Raw genomic sequence first — 21,111 nt, forward strand, 5'->3', positions numbered from 1 at the left:
TGTAGACTATTTAGTTAAATGAATGTTGCTTCCGCGGTGGTAACGGGACCCATTATAACAGTTACTGGTAATGAGTAGGAAAACTAATGCCATGCCCGTGGACCTGTTTTCAGGAGTTCGAGATTTCACTGGAGCAAAAAAAAAAAAAAAATCCATTCAGGCAAGATTCCCTCTGAGCTCCTGTTTCAGTGTAGACTAGAAACAAGAAGGGTGCTGGAGGGGGTGGTGGGGGAGGGGTGACCCTAGGGAAGTGGGGAGAAAGAGGAGTATCCTGGGGCTTCTTGTGATTCCATCCAGAAGACTTTTTGTTGAGAAGCCGGCAGCCGGCAGCCATGCCAAGGTGCCCCCGTCCCCCACCCCCGACTGAGGTCACTGCCATCTAGAATGGAGCTGGGTGCTTCAGTCCTGCGCAGGGATAAGCTGAGGAAAGAAATGACCACCATTCTTCACCCTCCATGGTTCTGTCTTAGAGGGAGACAGGGACATCACACCTCCTTCTTCCCTTCCCTCCAGCTCAGATGGTGGTGTCCCTCTGACGCCATAGAGAAGACACTCTTCTGCTGGCCTCACGGGGGCACTGAGCACTAACCTCTGAAAACTTTGTGTCCTCGCAGACACCTTTCTGGGTTCTTTCCAAAACGAGTTCTACCAGCCATATTGCGAGGTATTGTGTTTTAATATTCTCTATCATTAAGTTTTATATTTTGTGGACAGACATGGACATTTGTCTCAGGATTGTGACAGTTAAGTGAGTGGGCGTTTCCAGTGGTGCTGGGACTATGTCGATACCATCCCAACGGGCAAGCTCTGGCCCTAAGGCTGGGACAGAAAGCGACATTCAAATAGAGCGGTCTTCAAACTCATTGTCCCTGCGGCTCAGGAATAATCCACTTGTTTCACTTGTCCTGTCTGGAGATAGGCACACATACACACGGGTTTACATACACATGTACACGCAGTCATGCACACACATGTACCTGCATACATGCTGTCCACACACACACACAAACACATGAAGTTTTTTCCTCATTACTGTGGCAGGAGTCACGTAGGGGAGAGGGGTTATTTTAGTGCGCAGTTTTCAGTAGGGAGGGCACTGCAGCTGGAACAGGACGTGAAGAAGGCACCAACACTCAGAAGGACAGAACCAGTCTGATTCCTTGGCTGCTCTTCCTGAAATAAGTCCCCACCATGCTACACCCCCTTTAAGTTCCCCCACGTCCCATGAGTGAGACTGAGGAGAGATTTTGCTTCTCGTAAGGGGGAAGGATCTGGGGTACTCTGGGATTTCTGGGATGGTTTATTGGCTGATAGCATGGGACCTTGTCTGCATTGTTTGGCTGAGCAGCTGATATAAGGGAGACCTTCCCAGCAGTGCCCGTGGGTACAATCAGTGAATTGCCTGTGTTTCCTGTTTGACTCTTCTTTCCCCTTCCTTAGAATGCCAAGGCATGTGAATGTTTTTTTCCATTATTACACACACACACACACACACACACACACACACACACACACACTTTGCTGTTTTCCCAAATATTTTTTTAAAGGGCATCTCTTACTTTTTAGTTTCCAAGATTTTTAATTGAAGAAAACATGCCAAGGCTGAGGAAGTAGTTTAGTTGGTGGAGTGTTTTGTGGTATGCACCAAGCGCTGGGTTCAGTGTCCAGCTCTTCACCAATTGGGTGTGGCAGGGCATACCTATAATCCCTGCCTCTGGGGTCTGATGGTAGTCCCCCTGGGATGGGGTTTCGTTTCAAAGGCCTTACATGTTGATTTTGCTCTGTGGGTTTCAAAGGTCCATGGAGTTCCCGTTTTAGGGAACTGATCCTGTCCTGAAGCCTGCTCACTACCTCAGCCCAGCTCTGCAGACACTAGGCGTATCCTCCACGTTCCTGGGAAACCTGCCCTCCTCAGAGAGTCTCTCTTCATTCCTGGGAGCAGCATGTCCAGCTTGGTGACAGCTGGGAACAGCATGTCGAGCTGAGAGTGACGGTTTAGTCACATGTAAAACTGCAGATGCTGTCTGACCCTGCCACTCAGGAAGTGGGCCTGGGGCCTCGGCATCTTGGCCTTTAAGGGGAGTATATGCCACTCCTCTTAGGGTAGTATAGATGTGTGGTCCCACAGCGGATCGTGGCCTCTTTCTGGGGCCTCATCTGGGACCCTGAAGAATCCTGCCAGTAGCAGGCAGGATTGTGCCCCCGCCCCACCACTCATGCAACTGAGAAGGAAGAGTCCAAGAGATTGTTTACAGAGTGTAGAAGGGCCCTGGGCGTTTAACTCTCAGGAAAATACAATGCACCACATTTAAACACTATTCAGCATATGCCTACATCCATGTATCCATGCTCCTAAGTATGTGCTAAGTTCTGTGCACCTATAATCCCATGCAGGGGCAGGTTTTAGGTTCTGCTAATTAAGACCACACAGGAGGGTATAGGGCAGGCCATTGTAAAGATCTCCAGCACTTCAATGGGGTCTTACATCTCATCTCTGCTTGGAGTGGGGAATGAATCTAGGTAATGGGTGGGGGCTGGCCTTCAAGAGGCCTGGGGAGTCCCAGCCTACCCCTGCAGGTCGCTTCTAAAGACTACACTCAGGCTCCCACAGACTGTTGCTGGAGTGTGTGGTGGAATCATCTCTTTCCTTTCTGGGGTGGGGGCTAATGAGAGGAGCAGAGCTCAGACTGCATATGCCATGGGGGAGGAGCCATGACTGAGAACCTGTCTGTAGAAGTCACTCTCACCAGGGCTGTGTGGGTTGCACCAGCTTAACAGGTCCAAAGGAATGAGGCCGTGCAGGGTGATGTGCCCTACACCTGGGCGCTTTGTGGGGCATCTGATCACGTCATTCATCCGAAACTGTGCTCCAATCAATGCTATTTACACATATCCTGAGAGCTATTGAGGAAGGTGTCTGCACCTTTCCGAAGAGCGCCGGTGACGAGGGCTAATTATTGGTGGGGAAATGTCACCCTTTTCAAGCAGCAGAATCAAAGCTCTCTGGGTCTCCAAGCCACATCCACACAGCTTTGTGCTGCAAGAAAAGGGGTGATGGTGAGGAGCGTCTCCTCGTTCCTGAACGTGAGCTCAGGACCACTTCCACACAAAGTATGACTCACTGAGCCGGAGATTTGAGATGCCCTGCTCCCCGACCCGGCTCTACGAGCTCACGCCATAGGCGGGAATGGATACCGTGTCCCCGACGAATTACATCCAAGCAGGAAACCACCCTCAGAGCACTGAACACTTGTCCAACCCAAAGCTTAGGTGCCCAAATTCTCCAGAACCCATTTGAAAAGAGTGAGCAACTTCCGTAGTTGCTCAGGTTACGTGGTTTCCCGAGCCCCTGCTAACTGGGTGCTGAGCATCACATCCCAGTTTGTAGCTGGCAGGAGCTGCGTAATTATAACATCATGATGGAGAGCGGGCTGCATGGGCCATTGAAGCACGCACAGGGGGCTGTCTGCAGCCTGAAAGGAGGTATGGCGGCAGGATCCTGCCCGTGTGTTGAACATGCTCGACATCCATCTGTTAGACAAATATTTACCAAAATTATGATGTATCCTGATCATCAGATGCAAACCTTCTGGGTAAGATGTCTCTAAAGATGCACCGAGGAGTGACCCCTAGGGAGCAAAGTGGGTGGGAACCGGAGGTCCACAGCACCCTGAATCTACAAAGATGTGCTATGCAGGTATGAGTTGGGGAGCCATGGGTCACACCCACGTGTGTGACTGTGTGGCTGTCGCAGCAACAGCAAGCAGAGCAAAGGTGAATGACCAAACTACCTGAACCCCATCATGGGGGCCGCTAGGTCAACTAGGTTTATTCCAACCGCCAGATGTGGCAGAGGACCCAGCAGTTCCATATCCCTCCTGGGGCCTGAACAGCATCTTGCCATTTCCATAGGAGCTAAGGAGATGCCACAGGTGTGTGAAGTAGGGGTAAAAATGACAATAGCAGATGGAGGCTGAGCAGAAGTTTGAAATCGTCTCTTAGAGAGGGAAGGAGGAATTAGGACTGAGGGGTCAAGACAGAGATTAGGCTGTTCTCAGACTTTGCTGTTCTGTAGGGACCAGGATGGTGTGAAGTTTCTAGAAGTCTGTCCTCATGACCTGCAAATGTTCAGTAAGCTCTCACATACACCTTCACTTTGGTAGCTTTAGAGGGTCCTTCTCCCAAACCCACCACTGGTTTCATTGTCAGATTTTGGCTTTGGAGCTATCTAAATATTGTTCATAATTATATAACAAAACTAAAATTTAGAAATTTCTAGAAATCGAAAAGCAAGTGCCAGGGTCACTCATGTTGTAGTCACCAAGTGTCTCTGCCAAGTGACTCTGAGATGAGGTCTCCCGAAGCCAGGCGTGACCATGCACACTTGCCGTGACCACGCACACCTGCCGTGACTGTGCGCACCTGCTGTGACCACGCACACCTGCTGTGACTGTGCGCACCTGCTGTGACCACGCACACCTGCTGTGACTGTGCACACCTGCCGTGACCACACACACCTTCCGTGACCACACACACCTGCCGTGACCACACACACCTGCCGTGACAGTGCACACCTGCCGTGACCGCGCACACCTGCCGTGACCACGCACACCTGCTGTGACCACGCACACCTGCCGTGACTACGCACACCTGCCGTAACCGCGCACACCTGCCGTGACCGCGCACACCTACTGTGACCACGCACACCTGCCGTGACCGCACACACCTGCCGTGACCGTGCACACCTGCCGTGACCACACACACCTGCTGTGACCGTGCACCATGCACACCTGCCATCCTAGAACTGGGTGTGGGGGATCTAGAGTTCAAGGGTAGCTTGAACTGCACAGTGACATTTTGTCTCCAACACAAAACCCCTCGTCATTGGCTACAGCAAACCCATAGGCTCTATCCTCACACAAATAGAAGGACAAAGACAGGGTTTCTGTGTGGCCCTGGCTGTCCTGGAAGTCATTCTATAGACCAGACTGACCTCAAACTCAGAGATCAACCTGCCTCTGCCTCCTGAGTGCTAGGATTAAAGGCGTGCACCACTGTGCCCAGCTAGGACAAAACTGTCTTAAATCACAGCTCAAATGGTCAAACTGCAGACGTTGCCTTCTGAGGGTTCCCATCTAGAGACACAGACTATGACACTGTGGGGAATAGTGTGGGGAAGGAGATCTGCAGTTGTCACCTTTGTGTTGTGACTGAAATGCCCGACAGAAACAACCCGAGGAAAGGTTCTCTTTGGCTCACAGTTTCAGAAGGTCACTACATTCTGGTAGGCGAGGCATGGTGGAACTCAAGGTTTTGGGAATACGTGGCGTGAGCTCTTGCCTCAGCATCACAGAGAACGGAACAGCAGAGTGGAGAGAAGCTAAGGTCCGCAAAACCTTCAAAGGCCTACCCGAGGCTCCACAGCCTCCTCACATAGCACAACCAGCTGAAGAGCAGGCGTTGAAGAAATGAACTGCTGGGGGACATTTTAGACTTGAAACACAGACTTCCCTAAATAATCAGGGGTGATGTGGTGGTTTGAAGGACGCTGGCTCCCATAGGCTCATGTGTTTGAATGCTTGGTCCTCAGCTGGTGGAACTGTTTGGGAAGGATAGGAGGTGTGGCCTTGTTGGAGGAAGTGAGTCACTAGGGGTGGGCTTTGAGGTTTTGAAAGCCCACACCAGGTCCAATCTCTCTCTCTTTCTCTCTCTCTCTCTCTCTCTCTCTCTCTCTCTCTCTCTCTTTCTCTCTCTCTCTCCTCCATCTTGCATATCAGATGTAAGCTCTCCATGTAAGATCTAGTTCTAGTTCTAGTACTATGCCTGCCTGCTGCTGCCACGATGATCATGAACTAACCTTCATTAGCAAGCCACCAATGAAATGCTTTCTTTTTTAAGTTTCCTTGGTCACAATGTCTCTTCGTAGCAATAGAACAGTAACTAAGTCAAAGGATTGGGGGAGAGGTGGGGTGAGTAATGCATGAAACAGTCCCACACCAGTTTGGATTCAAAGGGGATATTCATTTTAGGGGAAAACTTACAGAACACTGTCAGTCAGGAAAAGAGTCTCGTCACTGGAGCAAGAGCGGGAACCAAGAGAGAGAGCAGAGGGCTGCCGCTCTTTTTTAAAGAGAAATAGACCAACGCCCCAGTGGGCTGGTATTTCAGCGACTAATGGCTGGAGGAGCCGAAGGTGCTCCTGCAGCAGGTGAGTGTTGTTGGCATGCAGGGAAGGCAGCAAGGTGGTGCTCAACACAGTCATTAAGCTTACAAGATAAAAAACAACTGTTGCCTCTTAAATGAGGGTAAGTTTGCCTCTCAAGTTGGTTTTTCCTTTAGAGAAGGCTCTTGAGAGTAACTCACAAGGAACCAGTCCACATCCCTCGCCACCTTTTTAAGGTAACCTAGAGCAAGGTTTGCTCCTTATAATATCATTCTCCATGGAGGGGTGTTTTGTCTGCTTTGTATGAAGAGGCATGATGTGAAGCAGCCTGCTTCAGGATGCTGCTCTCGTGTATGATCCGTCTCTCTGCATGGATGTGCATGAGCTCTCCCCATGAGCGATAACATCTTCTGAAGTCACTCTAGTATAGTGTTTTGCTGTCCATCCAAGGAGTTGACAGGGCTGGCTCCCAGGGGAGTCTCTACGGAAGACCATCCCAATCATCTCCTGGTTTCTGGGTGTCACCTGCCACGCTTGGCTTTAGAGTGTGTCAGTCTCATCTCTGCCTTCATCCGGGTCTTTCCAGCACCCCGCTTTCTAGAAGAACCCCAGTTATGCTGGCTCACTGTGACCTCATCTCAACCAGCCACACATGTCAAACGCTGTACACAGTGCAGCCACATTCTGAACTGCTTGGGTTAGAAGTTCAGCAAACGAGTTAGGGAGGAACTCCCATTCAGACTCTAAGACAAGGTTGCTTGTGAAGATGCCCTTGGGGAAGTGGTGGAGGTCAAGGACAGAAGTTCTGCAGTGTGGTGCAGGCTTACTTCCAAAGATGCCCCAGGCCCTAGGACACAGACAGGAGTCTGGAGTGCACACGGGCACACTCCTCCACGAGTGTGAACAATTCTTCAAGTGAGACCTGCTTAACAAAGCTAAATTAACCATGCCTTTTCTTAGAGTATGTTAAGCTATTTTCTGCCCATTTATGATCACTCTGTCAAAAGCCCCAGGCCCAATATTAATAGGCACAGGCTTGAGTCCAGAGGAGCAGAGGCTGGAGTCCCCAGGTTTTTGTGGCCCGATGAATTGGACACATGGATTGTTACAGGAAATGAAATAGTTTATGGAGACAGATGCTGATGGTCACGGCCTTGCTTTTCTTGTGGTCTATCTTCCTCACATGAGGCCCAGGTGAGGAAAGGCTTCTAATCTCCTCTGAAAACTGACCTGAGCAGGCTCCGTTTGTGATATGAAGCCTGGTGGAGAAGGCTTCCGGTCCTACCCTGTTACTGCCTTTTCTGTGATTTCCTGAATTTCCTCCTCTACTTAATTCCCCAGTCTCCGACTTCCCCAGAAGGCCCGTCAGGCATCTGTGTCTCCTGACCCACCTTACCAGCTCAAGAGACAGGTGAGGGAGAAAATTATTCGAAGTGGCTGCATATTCTAGCGACCCCATGATGTCTTCAGTGTGCTGAGGGGGAGCTTTGGGCTTAAACAGGAGAACGGTAAGCAGGGTCAAGAGCTACGCATAATTAAGCGGTCCTGGCCAAGTCCTTCCGTTGATCTGGGTTCTCTCTAGTCTGGCCACTTTGGTCCGGGTCTTTCCCTGTCTCCTTCTGTGGTCCACGTGGTTTTCATCCTCGACAACCTTTCGGGGCAACTGGGTAAGGAGCAAACACGACAATGTTGATAGACTCTGCCCATATGGATAAATATAAAATAAAATGAAAATTTCAAAAGCTGATGTAAGCCATAAACTATGTCAGCTGTCTGCATACGGACATCGGAGCATCCCTGGGAGAGGTGTTAGCAGTCCCCAAGGTGCAATACTGTGCCCAGCTGTGTCTCTAGCGATTGGTGGATGAGTGGGCACAAAACCAGGCTAGCGTGAGGATGAGAACCTGTGCTTTCCCCAAGCTCCAACAGAGCTTCCCAACCAGCGGCTTGTGGGTGGGATCTGGGCCTGTGGGTCCCTTCCCCCCTCCCCCCACACACACTTGGCAGGACTTAAAACTGGCTTTCAACAACTCCAGTGGTGAAATCTCAAGGCTCAGTCGCGGCAAGCAGTGAAAAGCAGGGCGCTTTTCTCTCCGAGGCAGGAAGGTGCGTGAGGAAATGCACCAGCCAATGCTAGCATTTGCATGTGAAAAGGAGGAAACCGTGTGATTAATAAAAGACTCATCAAGCATGGTGCATCTTACTGCTCGCTTTTATTTTCCTATTTTCCTTTCTCTGCCGTTCCGAACATGTTTTCTGCTACACGGTGAGCACCCAGAACACTGAAATTCTAACGGGTTCTCCTTATGAAAACATCCAGCAGGGAAAAAAACCATGAGAAGTGTTGGCAGTTCTAGCTTAAAGTGGGCTGGAAAGATTTATGGCTCATCTCTTCCATCTTCTTAGAAGAGGCCAGTCTGAGAAATTACCTTTAGAAAAAAAAAAAGATTAATTGTTTTTTTTTTAAAAGGAGAAGTGTAAACGACCTGTTTGTAAAACCTCACGGAACTGAGTTGTTACAGAACACTTCCCGTGTTTTACATTTAAGCTCCCCTAGCCTGAAATCTTAAAGATAATTTTCTAGAAAATACGGTAGATAATCGCCTTTCTCCTTTTGTTACAAATTAGAAGTGACTAAACAAAACCTTAAATATTGTCACTGTAGAAGAAGGGTGTGGAAGAGAGTGCAGTATAAAACAGAATAACATTTTTTTTTTGGTTAAAATAACTTAGAGTCTTTCTTTCTTTTCATATACAAAATAAAGTGTGAACTGGAGATCCGTCTGACCACGATGCTCCCTGGCACACATCTGGAAGAAAACACCTTGCTTTTTTTGTAACTCAATTTCTGTCCGAATTGTACCCGAAAGCAGGCTGGCATTGTGCTGTTTATCAGCTACACAAAGAACGTTCCTCGCGGAGCAGGCCGGCCCTTGAAGTGCAGCGACTCTCTGCAAGGGGCTGGGGCCTTACCGTTCCAGGGGAGAGCGGAATACTAATCACTCCTTCTCTCCCAGACCGGCTCCAGGCCTGACTACCCTGCTCAGGAACCCTGGGCCAGGACTGCTGGCTTCTCATCTCTTAAAATAAAGCACAGCATAGTTTTTGTGTTTTCAGGGGAAGAAGGACATGTTGCTGTCGAATACGCAAAGAGCTAGCTCCATTAATTAATTCAGAGGTTTCCATGGCTCTGCCCGGATAAATTGCTTTTTAAAAAATTACTCTCTCAAATACATGAATACAAACGCACAAATTGCTAATTGAAGTCCCAACATACGTTCCTGGAAGTAGACGCTTCGCCAAGCAAAGATGGATGTGCCGCGTGGCCGCCCCTCCTTCCATTAGTCTGTGGGAACAGGTGCTGCTCCTGGGTTGAGGCACTTTCAGGCCCGAGGCCACCTGTCTGTCCTGAACTTCCTGAGGGGCTGATGCAGGGCCAGCCCAGGGGGCACCTTGCAGAGCCAGCCCTGGAAGGGCTGCAACTCCCTAGCTGCGGCAGCGCCCTCTAAAGTTGGGTGGGTCTCTAGTCAGTAGAGTTTCATGTTCTCATGGAAGAAAATTTTATTACAAATCAAATGAGTCTGCCGAACAAGTGGAGGCCCCAGTTGGGCAACGCACCCATCCTACTGTGAGATGCAAGCCCTTTCAATCCACCTCCACCTTAATGCCAAGCAGGCCTGAGCAACGGCTGACTCTGGTAGAGAGAATTTTCCTTTCGGCCAGCTCAGCTCAGTTTTCCCAAGGCATGCTTTAACATCGAAACACTTACTTCTCAAATAAACACAGGCAAGCACCCCCATTCTCTGCTAGGGGTGGCTCTGCCAACAACCCCATTGTCCTCATTTGCAAAGCGTGCAGGGCTGGAGGGGCTGGAGCAGGGTGGAGGTGTTCGATGATGTCAGAATATCCGCCGCCGAAGAATGTCAACTCTCCCGCGGGCTGGGCTGGCGGGTGGCCCAGCGCGGGGCGGCCACTGGTGCTTTCTAACTCCGCCCTACATTCTTCTGGTCCGGTTCCCACCGACAGACAGGGCGAGGGAGGTCAGAGTGGCCAGGACAAAAGAGACCCCCTGCTGCCGGGCTTGGCTGGGCTGTCAGCACCACTAATTCAGGAGTTCACCTTTCATCTTCTAGATCCATTAGGGGTTAAAGAGAGACCCATTTTACAGCTGACAGGCTTGAAGGGGTGGAGGAGGGGGGGACGCAAAGCACCCTAAAATTTATAGCATTCAAGCCATCTGCTAAAAATAGAGCCGTGCAGGTTCTCCTTTCATCCAGCCCCATATAATGGGGTATGTATCTGTGAGACAGCATAATAAACAGGCAATTCTTGGTCGAGGGATATTTTCATATTGTGTGGTGAGGAGAGGAAGGAGGGAGGAACCCGAGAAAATGAATGCAAAACAGAGCCTCTTGCTCCTCAGAAGGGCGTGCGGGGATCAGCAGCTCACCTGCAAGCCTGCATCAGCCCTGCAGGCAAGGCGAACCCAGCGGCTTTACTCTCTAGTGTGGGAAAAGATCTGTCTGGTGACAGTGTACCAGTCTGCTTGCGTGCATGCATGAGATCCATGTGTATGCAGGCAGTACTGACGGGAGAGAGGATGGAAAGACCAGAGAAAGAAGCAAGACGGGTCTTTTAAGGAATCTTCATGTGTAGCAGGCTTTTCCCCAGCGGTTCCCAATCTGTCTTTTCTGAAACCAGTAAATGAATCAAAATGAATTAATTTAAAGTGTTTTAGCTGATGATGGACAATATGTCTCCCCAAATAATTCCGTCTAATTTCCTTTTAATCGGCATGACCATCACCTTCTGTAAGGAAGAATTTCTAACTACACTTAGACGGTATTGAAAAGGAAATTAGGAAGCCGTTTTTCTCCCTGTGAAGTGACATTCATAAATCAGAGGGTGTCATGGTGTACCATGTGTGTGGGTACACGTAGCTTCTGTGTGTGTGTGTTCTCTGCATGTGCATGCCTATGCACCTGGGTGTGCTTGTGTGTGATGTGTTTATGTGCTCTTGTGCCCAGGAGTGTTTATGTACAAGTATGTGAGTATTGTGTATATAATATACACATGAGGCTTTGTGTGCACATGTGTGTGTAAATACATGAGGCCCTTTTGAGAATGTAGTTGTGTGTGCACATGTGTGTATATATACCTGAGGCTCTTGTGAGGATGTAGTTGTGCGTGCACATGTGTGTGTATATACACGAGGCCCTTGTGAGGAAGTAGTTGTGTGTGCACATGTGTGTGTATACATGAGGCCTTTGTAAGGATGTAGTTGTGTGTGGAGGCACCTGTACTTGTGCATGTGTTGCTTTGGGTGCATGCGTTGCCTTGTGGGTAACTGTATATGTTTGCCCTCATGCGTGTGTCTGCATATGCACATGTGTGCATACATGTGTATGTGCTCATGTGTGTTGGAATGGGCAGTTCTGCTCAGGGCGGTGTGAAAGGAATAGCTGCAGATTTGGGTTTGCAGTGGGCATGGGGCGCTATTGGAAGATCTACCTTCCGAATGCTCTCAGCTGGTATGACCAGCCAAAGAAAGCAGCCCAGGGGCTTGGGAGGTGCCTCAGGTATTTGATTCCCAAGACCCACATTAATAAATTAATTAAGACCCACATTAATAAATAAGCCTCGCACTGGGGGAGGGAGAGACAGAGTCCCTGGATCTGGATGGGGAAAGAATGGCTTGGTGAATTCCGGCCTAGTAGGAGAAAAAAGGTTGTCGCCCCCTGAGAAAAGACGGTCAGCACTGTTCTCTGGCCTCTAGGGGAATGCACGCACATGCACACACATGCATGCATGCACACACACGCACCTAGAGGCCTGCCCCTGGAGTCTGGTGTACTTTAAGACAATGGGATGTTTTTAAAAGCAGGATTTTTTTTTTTTAAAAAAAAAAAGGTACTATAGGCACTTGTTAATCCCTTGGTCATCCTGGCTCCACCCCCAGAACCTGTGTTCCCTTTTGCATGTGTTTCTTTTAGCCTGGTTAGTGGCTAATTCTTCCATCCTCCTGGTCTGTGGGGATGGAGCAGGCACACGATATGGAGCACCATAGGCTGGGCCTGTTCTCTATGGACCGCATCCTCCCAGAACCAGGATCCTGCATCCTTTCCCAGGGGCTGTTCCACAAACTCCCATCCCAGCAGACTCTGGCATCTCCAGATCAAAGTTCTGGCGGTGTTTGGACCGGAGTGACTGCAGCTTGCCAGAGAGGGTACACATATGTGTTGGTGGGTCTTGGTCAGGCGGGAGTCACAGCGGAGTGAGGAGGGGGTATTCCAGACCAGTGCCCTCGCTGCCACACACAGCCTCCAGGTCCAACTCTGACAGCTCTGACCAGGCAGTCCTTCCAGCAGCTCCATTGTCCTGAAGTGGAGGGCGTGGGATGATGCACCTTCCCTGGGCTGCCTCCTTTTGTGACCAGGAAGTCCTCGGGGTTGCTGAGGGAGGTTATTTTCAGGGGTGAGTGCCCAGGGCACAGATTTGGGAGCCAGAGAAGGAAGATCAAAGAAACCCCTGCTGTGGGTATCTCCTGTACGAGTCTGGGAGTTAAAATCCCACCTCCACTCTCCTCTCTGCACTGAGTTCTCAGGGCCGCCAAGGCCCAGACTGCTGGAGGCTTGAGCCACGTGCTCACCGGGGACGTGAGCATCAAACGATGCTCTGAAGAACTGCTTCCTAGAGCCTCAGAGGCCACACAGCCACAGCCTCGGAGGCAGATGAAGGGCTGCTCACACATGGGGTGGAAGGCTGAGGGTCCTTAGGGATAGGAAGGAATCCCCCAGCCAGTCTTCCCATGAGCTGGTGTCCAGTGAACGCCTAGTATATCCTCCCTCTGCCCTTCCTGGAGAATTCTCTTAGCTTTTCAAACACTTGTCTTTTGCTTGTGGTGACAAATGACTTCCTTGCCTGTGAGGGAACACACGTGTGTTGGAGGTTTTTGGTAAGCAGAGAGTCACAGAGGAGCGAGGAGGAGGTATTCCAGACCAATTCCCTAGCTGCCACACACTAAGATGAACTCCTAATTCTATAGCTAAAAAAGAAATTTAGTTCTAGCCTCTCTCTACAGGTGGGGAAACTGAGGACTAGGGAAGTGAAGAGCCTTAATTCCCCAGTGGCTGAAAAGCATGCTCCTGTATCCACAGCTTGCCCCTCCCTCCAAGAGTGCCTTCCCTGAAGAGGGTCAGATAAAAGCCACCAGGAACCTACCACAAATTGGAGGAACGGCCTCCACTGCAAATACAGGAAGACATTTAAACTTTATGTAGTCGGTTCTGAGATGTAGCAGGACTCCTTGAACCACAGTGTTACTAGGGAGATGTCCACTGGGGCAGACAGATGAATAAGCCCCGGGAAGAAATGTGGACATGGATGTATCCTGTCATCTCCAAAGGCAGCTAAGGAGCAGCCAGGGTTCTGCCAGATTGTCTAGGAGACTCCCAGTTAGAGGGACACTGAGGCCGCCCTTGCCTATGGAAGCACTAGGCACAGCTGGCCCTCTCTAGTGCCATGGTCTCTAAATCATGTGCCCCTAAATCTAAGAGCAAGTGTGCTAGTGTTAAAAGGCAGGGCCTCTGGGGGAAGTGATTGAGTCCTGAAGTTTCTCTCCTGTGTCTCACCAGAGGGTGATGGGCATGCCCTTCGTCCTTCCGCCGTTAGAGGACACAAGAACGGGAAGCAGAGACTGGGCCTTCTGGGCGCTGCCAACCTACACTGCCGCTGCCAGTAATCTCGGTCTTCCCAGCCTGGACACTGAGCTACAGCGGTGAAACAGGAGATTCCTCGTCCCTGGCCCTGCCTGCCGCTGAAAGCTGAGCTGCTCTGTCAATCTGCAGGCTGACTTCAGGCTCTCCCATCCTGAGCTGCCGCAGTTTATGTTTATACCCCCTCAGCTGGACCCAGCAGGGACTCCTGACAGCCTCTTCAAGGAAGACAATAAGGGTTTCCTAATGCCCAGGACTCAAGTAGGTCACTGCATGCTTGGGGTTTTTTCTTGGGAAATTCTTGAATGCACTTTCTAAAAGCTCTCTCTCTCTCTCTCTCTCTCTCTCTCTCTCTCTCTCTCTCTTGTTCTCCCTTCTTCCCTCTCTCTGTATCTCTCTCTTTTCCATACATGTACATACATGTACAAACCACTGTTGGTGAACTCTGATGCCTGCAGCCACTGGGACTAAGCATGCTCGGTAGCCCAGGGGGGTCCTGAGTGACACTGCAGGTGGAGCTGGGCCTCTGTGCTCTTGGTTCTAGACAGGTTGAAAAAGCAGCTGTGGTTTCCACCAGCAGCTAGGCTTGAGCGGATGGGGGCTTGTTCTCGCTGAGAACTGGTGACCTGGAGTCAGACGTGGCCTGGCGTGATGGAACTTACCTCCCCACGGCACATTTTATGTTTCTGTGCTCCAGAATGGTGAACCAGGCAGTCTCGAGGCAAATGGTTCAGTTTATTGACATTTCCTTCATCACCTCTCTGACAGGAAAAAGACGACTTGATTCCCGTTTGTTTCCCTTGCCAAAATAATGAGGACTGTGATGAATGTTTGTATTAATACCAATCCTCTCTCCTCAGGAGAAGGAAGCAAAGCAGGGGAGGAGGGCACAACAGTTACCTAGGGATGAGTGGAGGGAGGGGCGGCTACAGAGAGAGACAGGATCAGGGCTGGGAGTAGGGAGGAAGGGAAGGAGAGAGAGAAAGAGAGAGAGAGAGAGAGAGAGAGAGAGAGAGAGAGAGAGAGAGATTAGAACTAAGAGGAAAAAAGGGAAGGAAGGAAGATGGAAGGGAAGTAGAGAGGGGGATGGAGGAAGGGAGAGTGGAGAGAGTGAGAGGATTTTTCCTTCATTTGCGTTGTCTACCAGTAAATTCCTCCTAGTGAGAGGACCGGAGGTGTGGGGCAGAGGGTACATTCCTCTGTATGAATTCCTGAATGAATTCCTTCGGTTCATTCCTGAGTGGGGACAGGCTATGTGTAGCCAGGAGGAGATCTGGAATAAATGGGAAGAGCAGAAAATTAGGAGGGGGAGAAATAGTCCCCTCCCCTCCCCCTCTTCCTCCTTAAGCTAAACTCGGAGCAGTTAGGCACCCATTTTCACCTTTGTTCACCTTTGTGCCCCCTTTCCGTGGGGCACCCTGCACCTCGCATTTCCAGTTTCTGAGATTTCTGGTCTCTGCAACACGCGTGTGGAAACTAGTAATGGGCTTTGATGGACTTCTTGATTCTCTCACTGCTGGAACACACTGTCCAGTTCCATGAGCAGGGACAGAAGTGGACACGAGGTGTCACAGTCCTTCTCTTGGGATGCCAGTGGTGAGGGAATCAGAATGGCTGGCCTCTGGCCCTGGGATGCTAAGGGCGCCTTACCAGGATGCTCGGGGCGTGGTACCATTTTTTTTTTTTTTTACTTTTTTATTTTTGCAGGGTTTAGAAAAAGTCTTTCAGCCCTCGATTGCGCAGGAGCCTCCTCTGATTCCTACTGATTCTCCTTCAAGTGAAATAATATCCACTTAGAAAAAAAGCCAGATGGAAAGCCAAGGACCCCTGCTGGCTACACGAAGCCTGGATGTGGGCTCTTCAGTCTGAGTCTGCCCTGCTTGGGGAGGGGGATGTGGTCCATGGCCAGTCAGGGTCACAAGACAGAAAGAGGACTATAGGATTCCAGTGTACGGGGCATGGTCAGTCAGAGGGTGTATGCTCTAGGTATGTTCACCAGCAAGATCTATACCATCTTTGAAACCAGGGACCATGTATGGGTATCAGGAAGGAACCCGCATGCTGTGGGTCCCAGTTTTTGTGTGTTTGGAGGGCTGTGAAGATACTGATTAACTTCCAGATCTGCAAAATTAAATCTTAGAAAATTTTAGAATAAGCACAGAATGGGTTACATAATGCTAATGCTTAGGAAAGAAACAAATCAGCTGAAGACAAAAAGGACAATAGCAAGTGCAATTCAACAACCCGCATAGCCGAGGCTGACCACGCCAGCTTGCTCCTCAGCTGTGGGCATTGGCTTCCAGGTGGACTTTAAAATGAAAACGCAGGGGGTGCACACCTGTGACCCTAGCACCGGGGAAACTGAGCGGGAGGACTACTGCAGACTGAGACCAGCCTGGATGACAGAGAGAGATCCTGGCTCTAGATAAACGAACTTAATTAAAAACCCGGATATAGGCTCGTTGCAAAGAGCACACAACTGAATATTGATGTCATGAATATGATGAGGAAAGGGAACCGGGAAGCAGCAGGAGCATGTCACTGTGTGAGCTGCTCTTCTCAGCCACTGCCAAGTCTTCTGTGGTGTGATCTGTGGTGTGATTACCCCATAGCTCTCGCTCACCCCTCAGCTTTCCTGGCTGGTCACAGCGGCAGGTGCCTGCGACAGCAGTATTCAGGAGACAGGTGGGTTTCTGGTTCAAAGGCAGTTAGGGTTACATATAGAGATTAAGTTACATACACACACTAATAAAAAACAAAACACAGTACACGTATGCACACACGCAGCCAACAGACTGCCCTGAAGATCTGTACAAAAGCATTTGCGGGAGCACAGGTGTCCATTGGGCATGGGTAGTGTGAATTGTCAACTTGAAAAAAATCTAGAGTCACCTGGGGGATGGGCCTCTGAGCAGGTCTGTGTGTGTGTGTGTGTGTGTGTGTTTGTATGTCTGTGTATGTCTGTGTGTATGTGTGTGTCTTGTCCGTGTATATGTGTATGTGTCTATGCATATGTGTCTGTGCCTGTGTGTCTATGTGTATGTGTCTATGTGTGTATCTTGTCTGTGTATATGTGTGTGTGTCTGTGTGTATGTGTCTTGTCTGCATGTGTGTGTGTGTGTGTGTGTGTGTGTGTGTGTGTGTGTATGTGTCTGTGTGTCTCTGTGTGCGGGGGAATCTTGATTGCATTAGTTGAGATGGGAAGACACATCTATTGCACTATTCCTTAGGCAGGAGATCCTGAACTGTGTAAGATTGGGGGAAGTAAGCTGAGTGCCCTTCTTCACTTCCTGGTCCTGATTATGCAGGCCCTATGACCAGCTCCCTCAGGCTCCTGCCACTGCGACTCCAGCTGTGACAGGCTGGATGGAAGCTGGATCCACGAGCAGAAATCAGTCCTTTCTCCCTTAGGTGCTTTCGTGAGGGTATTTTTTAACCACAGGACAAGAAATGAAACTAAGGCTGATCTTGGACACACAGACAGAGGAGTGGCGTCATCGTCTGGCTTGTGTGTAGCTGATTTATGAAGGAACTGCCACCACATCTCCAGAGTGGTGGGACAGGCCCTTTTGCTCACAGCCCTGCCCTGTGCATTTCCTGCTTCCAGGGAGTGTAAACGGTGCAGCTCTAGAGGCAAAGGTGCCCTGGCCGTCGGGAGCCAGGGAAAACCACAAACACTGCACAGAAAACCTCACACAAGTGATTTATTCGGAAAGACACAGGAGGCCGGCGGCAAGGAACTGAGCAGGGGACAGGCTTATCTAGGGTTGGGGGGACAACGACAGAGTTTTCTAGGATGGGGATTAGTGGGATTTCAAGCTCAGGGACTGGTGGGTTCTCAAACCCAGAAGTGAGCTTGGACCTTTCTCCCCATAGGAAGAGGCACTACTTGGCCTATTTAGGGATAGCTACTTTGTTAACTTCGGTTTCGGAAACTCTGGGTTTATTTCACATGGTGTACTGGTGCTATAAGCACTTTCTGATTCTGACATCGAGTGCCTTGTCCTCTAGACACCCCAGTCCAGCTGCCAGTGAGACATGGTATGAGGTGACCACAGGCTTGCAGCCAGAACCTCCCAGACCGTGTGTTTCCACATTGCATTCCCCATAGGGTCCTCTGTTGTATAAATGCATGGAAGCCACAGTCCTATGAGCCCCCTTGTGTGACAAGTCTTTCCCCAGGGAGACACAACATATGTGTCTTTTCACTCCAGAAAGTGATCTAAGGACAGACCCAAATTCAATTTGGTGAAGAGATGAGTTTATGGAGGTTGTATACTTGCGGGAGCAGGAATGACGGAAAGACAGCTGCACCATGAAAGCCCACCCCAGCGTGGGTGACAGCTCACGAAAGCTGGGAACCCGGAGCACACTGCACAGCCTGGAGGGTGCACACTGCACAGATTGGAGCGTGTCCTCTGCACATGACTCAGCTAGTTTAACCCTCTTTCCAGTGGCTACCCTGGTTTCTGCTTCTGCCCAGCAGCAGGTCTGGTCTCAGTTGTGGTCACTCGCTTACCAGAGAGACACTCTCAGACTTCTGGGTTTGGTCTTCGGAGGGAGGGGTCTAATGAATCCGGTCAGTTTCAGGGACTTCCTGAAGCTATTTTGAGTTGTTTACCTCCTGTGGTTTTGCTTCTTTGCAGGACCAAATGTTTCAGTCTTAGAAGAAACTGCTGCACAGTGCCCTGACTTCCCTGGGATGCATCCTCAAGGTTTCCCCATCTTAGCAGCTGTCTGTGAGATAGCTGTTCCTCCTGTATACAGTGTATATTGGGGGGCTCCTTCCACCCCTCAACCTCTGGGCAGGTCTCCTTGGCCCTCCCCTACGGCTGTTCTCCCAGGCCCCTTAGTTCTTCTCAGTCTGCTGGGGAGATACCCAGCCTCCAGAGACCATGAGTCCTGGGTGCATCCTGGGAATTAGCACCTCAGGAGCCAGAGCATAGGGAGTTTAAGATCAGATTTTCTTAGATGGAGGACTCTCCAGGGTGTTGTTACATCTTTCCATTTCTACCATATGAACATGCACATCTCTGGACCCTCTTCCAACCAATGGTGATGGGATTAGGGGAGGGATAATTACAATTTTGGCAAAGCTAATGGCCACACATCCCATCAGGAGCAGAGGTAAGCTGGAGAGCCGATCCCCTAGGGAAGGTTTAAGCAGACACTGGAAAATAACTCAAGCCCCAGCAGTCCCAGCCTGTGGCCCCAGCTAATGAGAATACCGAAGCCACTTTCTGTTTCCGCGAGTGGGGACTTCTCCACAGAGCAGCGTAGCAAGTGAATGGTTAAAGAGGTCTTGGCAGCAAAGCTGTGTGGCCAGAGCCTGTCTGTAGGTGAATTCTAGAAACTTCCCTGCCTGGCATTGGCATCAGCTGTGTTTAGACAGCTGCATACTTCCTGGGAATTGGGCTCTTTTGTTCCAGGAGCAAAGTCTAGCCCAGAGTCTCTTCCCTGGGGCCCCAGGGCCCAGCTCTCTCCTCAGAGGTGTTCCCCTCCCACGGGGTGTGGTAGGCGTGGAGACTTGTCAAGTGGTCTCCACACACACCAGCTCACAGACTTGAAGCCAGTGAGGCAGACGCTGGGCTCAGCCCCTTCAGGAACTACTCACTGCATTCCAGTGTGCACAGACCTCGGCTCCTGTAGTTACACCATCTGCCCTAACAACAGGCACCACGTCCAAGATTTTCTCTGAAAGGAGAATGGTCTCTATAAAACTGCAAGTGGGGCTGTCAAGATGGGTACAATGGGTCCAGATCCTTGCTGCGGGACCCTGATGACCTGAACTTGATCCACAAAACCCGTGCAAAGGTGGACAGAGAGAACCAACCAACTCCACAAAACTGTCCTCTGACCTCACACAGTAATAATGTAATCTAATAATAATAATAACTCAATAAATAGACTGTAAGCATATAAAGGAAACAAAATACTGGAAATAGAGAAGCCCAGAAGGTAGTGAAACTAATCCAGAGGTTCTCGAATATCTCGTGTGACCATCAGCAGAGAGAAACATCTGGGGTATGGCCTTATGGATGCACTCCTCTGTGCAGACAGCAGAGCTACACTCACCTCTCTGTGGTGGGTTTGTTATATTCTATTCTGTCTGGGAAAATGTTGGCCACCAACCCTCGTATGGTGGTCAAGACGGGTCAGTAGTTTGCTGCCTGCTTTACAGGCACAGATAAGTGTGTGGAAGAACTCACACGTGTCCACACGTGGCATACACTTGCCTGTGCACACTTGCTGACTTAGATGTAAAATCTATCACTACCCTACCAGAATGGCAGCTGTGAGGCGCAGGGATGAACACGGAGCTTGGCTTGTGTTGCAGTTAGTGCCTGACACAACCTAGGATTATCGGGGAAAGAATCTCAGTACAGATTCTAGACTGGTTGGCCTCTGGGCACATAGGTGATGTGGGAGGTCCTTCTGGATATGTGTTGCTTTTATTGATTAATGAATAAAGCTGCTTTGGCCTATGATAGGGCAGAATATAGCCAGGCTAGAAGAGATATATAAAGAGAGTAGGCGCAGTGAAAGAGACTCCATGTAGCTACCGAAGGAAGACATGGCAGAACCTTACCGGTAGGCCACAGCCTCGTGGCAATACATAGATTAATAGAAATGGGTTAATTTAAGATGTAAGAGTCAATAAGAATCCTGAGCTAATAGGCCAAATGGTGTTATAATTAATATAGTTTCTGTGTGATTATTCGGGTCTGAGCTGCCAGGAGCAAAAGAGCAGTTTCTGCTCACACGTAGGGGATTGTCTTGGTTGATAATTGATATGAGAGGAGCAAGCCCCCTGTAGGTAGCACTATTCCTTAGGCTGGTAGTCCTGAACTGTATTAAAAAGCAGGTATAAGCCTGCCTGCCACCCAGCAAGCCACCTTCTCTGTGGTTTCTGCCTCATCTCTTCAGCTCTGAAGCGAGTTTCCTGGTTGAAGACGCAGCCAGAAGTACAAAACAGTGTGAAACTGGCACTTAGACCTTTGGATCTTAGTTCCCGTCAGCTGCCCACAGGAGGCTTCTACAACTGTATAGTAAGCACATGCAGTATACAGAATATTTAGGACCATGTGGGACAGTCCTTGTCTTCATTCCTGGATGTTCCTGGGTGAGGACCGTTCAGGGAAATCTTATCCTGCCTTGGGATCTGAGGCAGGAGAGTTGTCATTAGCTTTGGTGGGCTGGGTTCCATGCTGACACACTAGCTATGTGAGATTC

General features: G+C 49.9%; 2 long non-coding RNA genes across 2 annotated transcripts; one reads left to right on the forward strand and one right to left on the reverse strand.

Annotated features, from left to right (window-relative positions):
- Positions 1-8,357: 8,357 nt before the first annotated feature.
- Positions 8,358-10,096, reverse strand: LOC146890531 (uncharacterized). Its single transcript, XR_014998612.2, has 2 exons — positions 9,933-10,096; positions 8,358-8,592 (listed from the first exon to the last, which is right to left on the reverse strand). It is a non-coding gene; the product is annotated as an uncharacterized LOC146890531 (long non-coding RNA).
- A 3,699-nt stretch (positions 10,097-13,795) lies between these two features.
- On the forward strand, positions 13,796-20,773 carry LOC146890530 (uncharacterized). The gene is made up of 3 exons (XR_014998675.2): positions 13,796-14,139; positions 15,586-16,563; positions 18,525-20,773. It is a non-coding gene; the product is annotated as an uncharacterized LOC146890530 (long non-coding RNA).
- Positions 20,774-21,111: the final 338 nt, after the last annotated feature.

Source organism: Myodes glareolus, chromosome 23, assembly GCF_982192425.1.
Source record: "Myodes glareolus chromosome 23, mMyoGla1.1, whole genome shotgun sequence".
NCBI lineage: Eukaryota > Metazoa > Chordata > Mammalia > Rodentia > Cricetidae > Myodes > Myodes glareolus.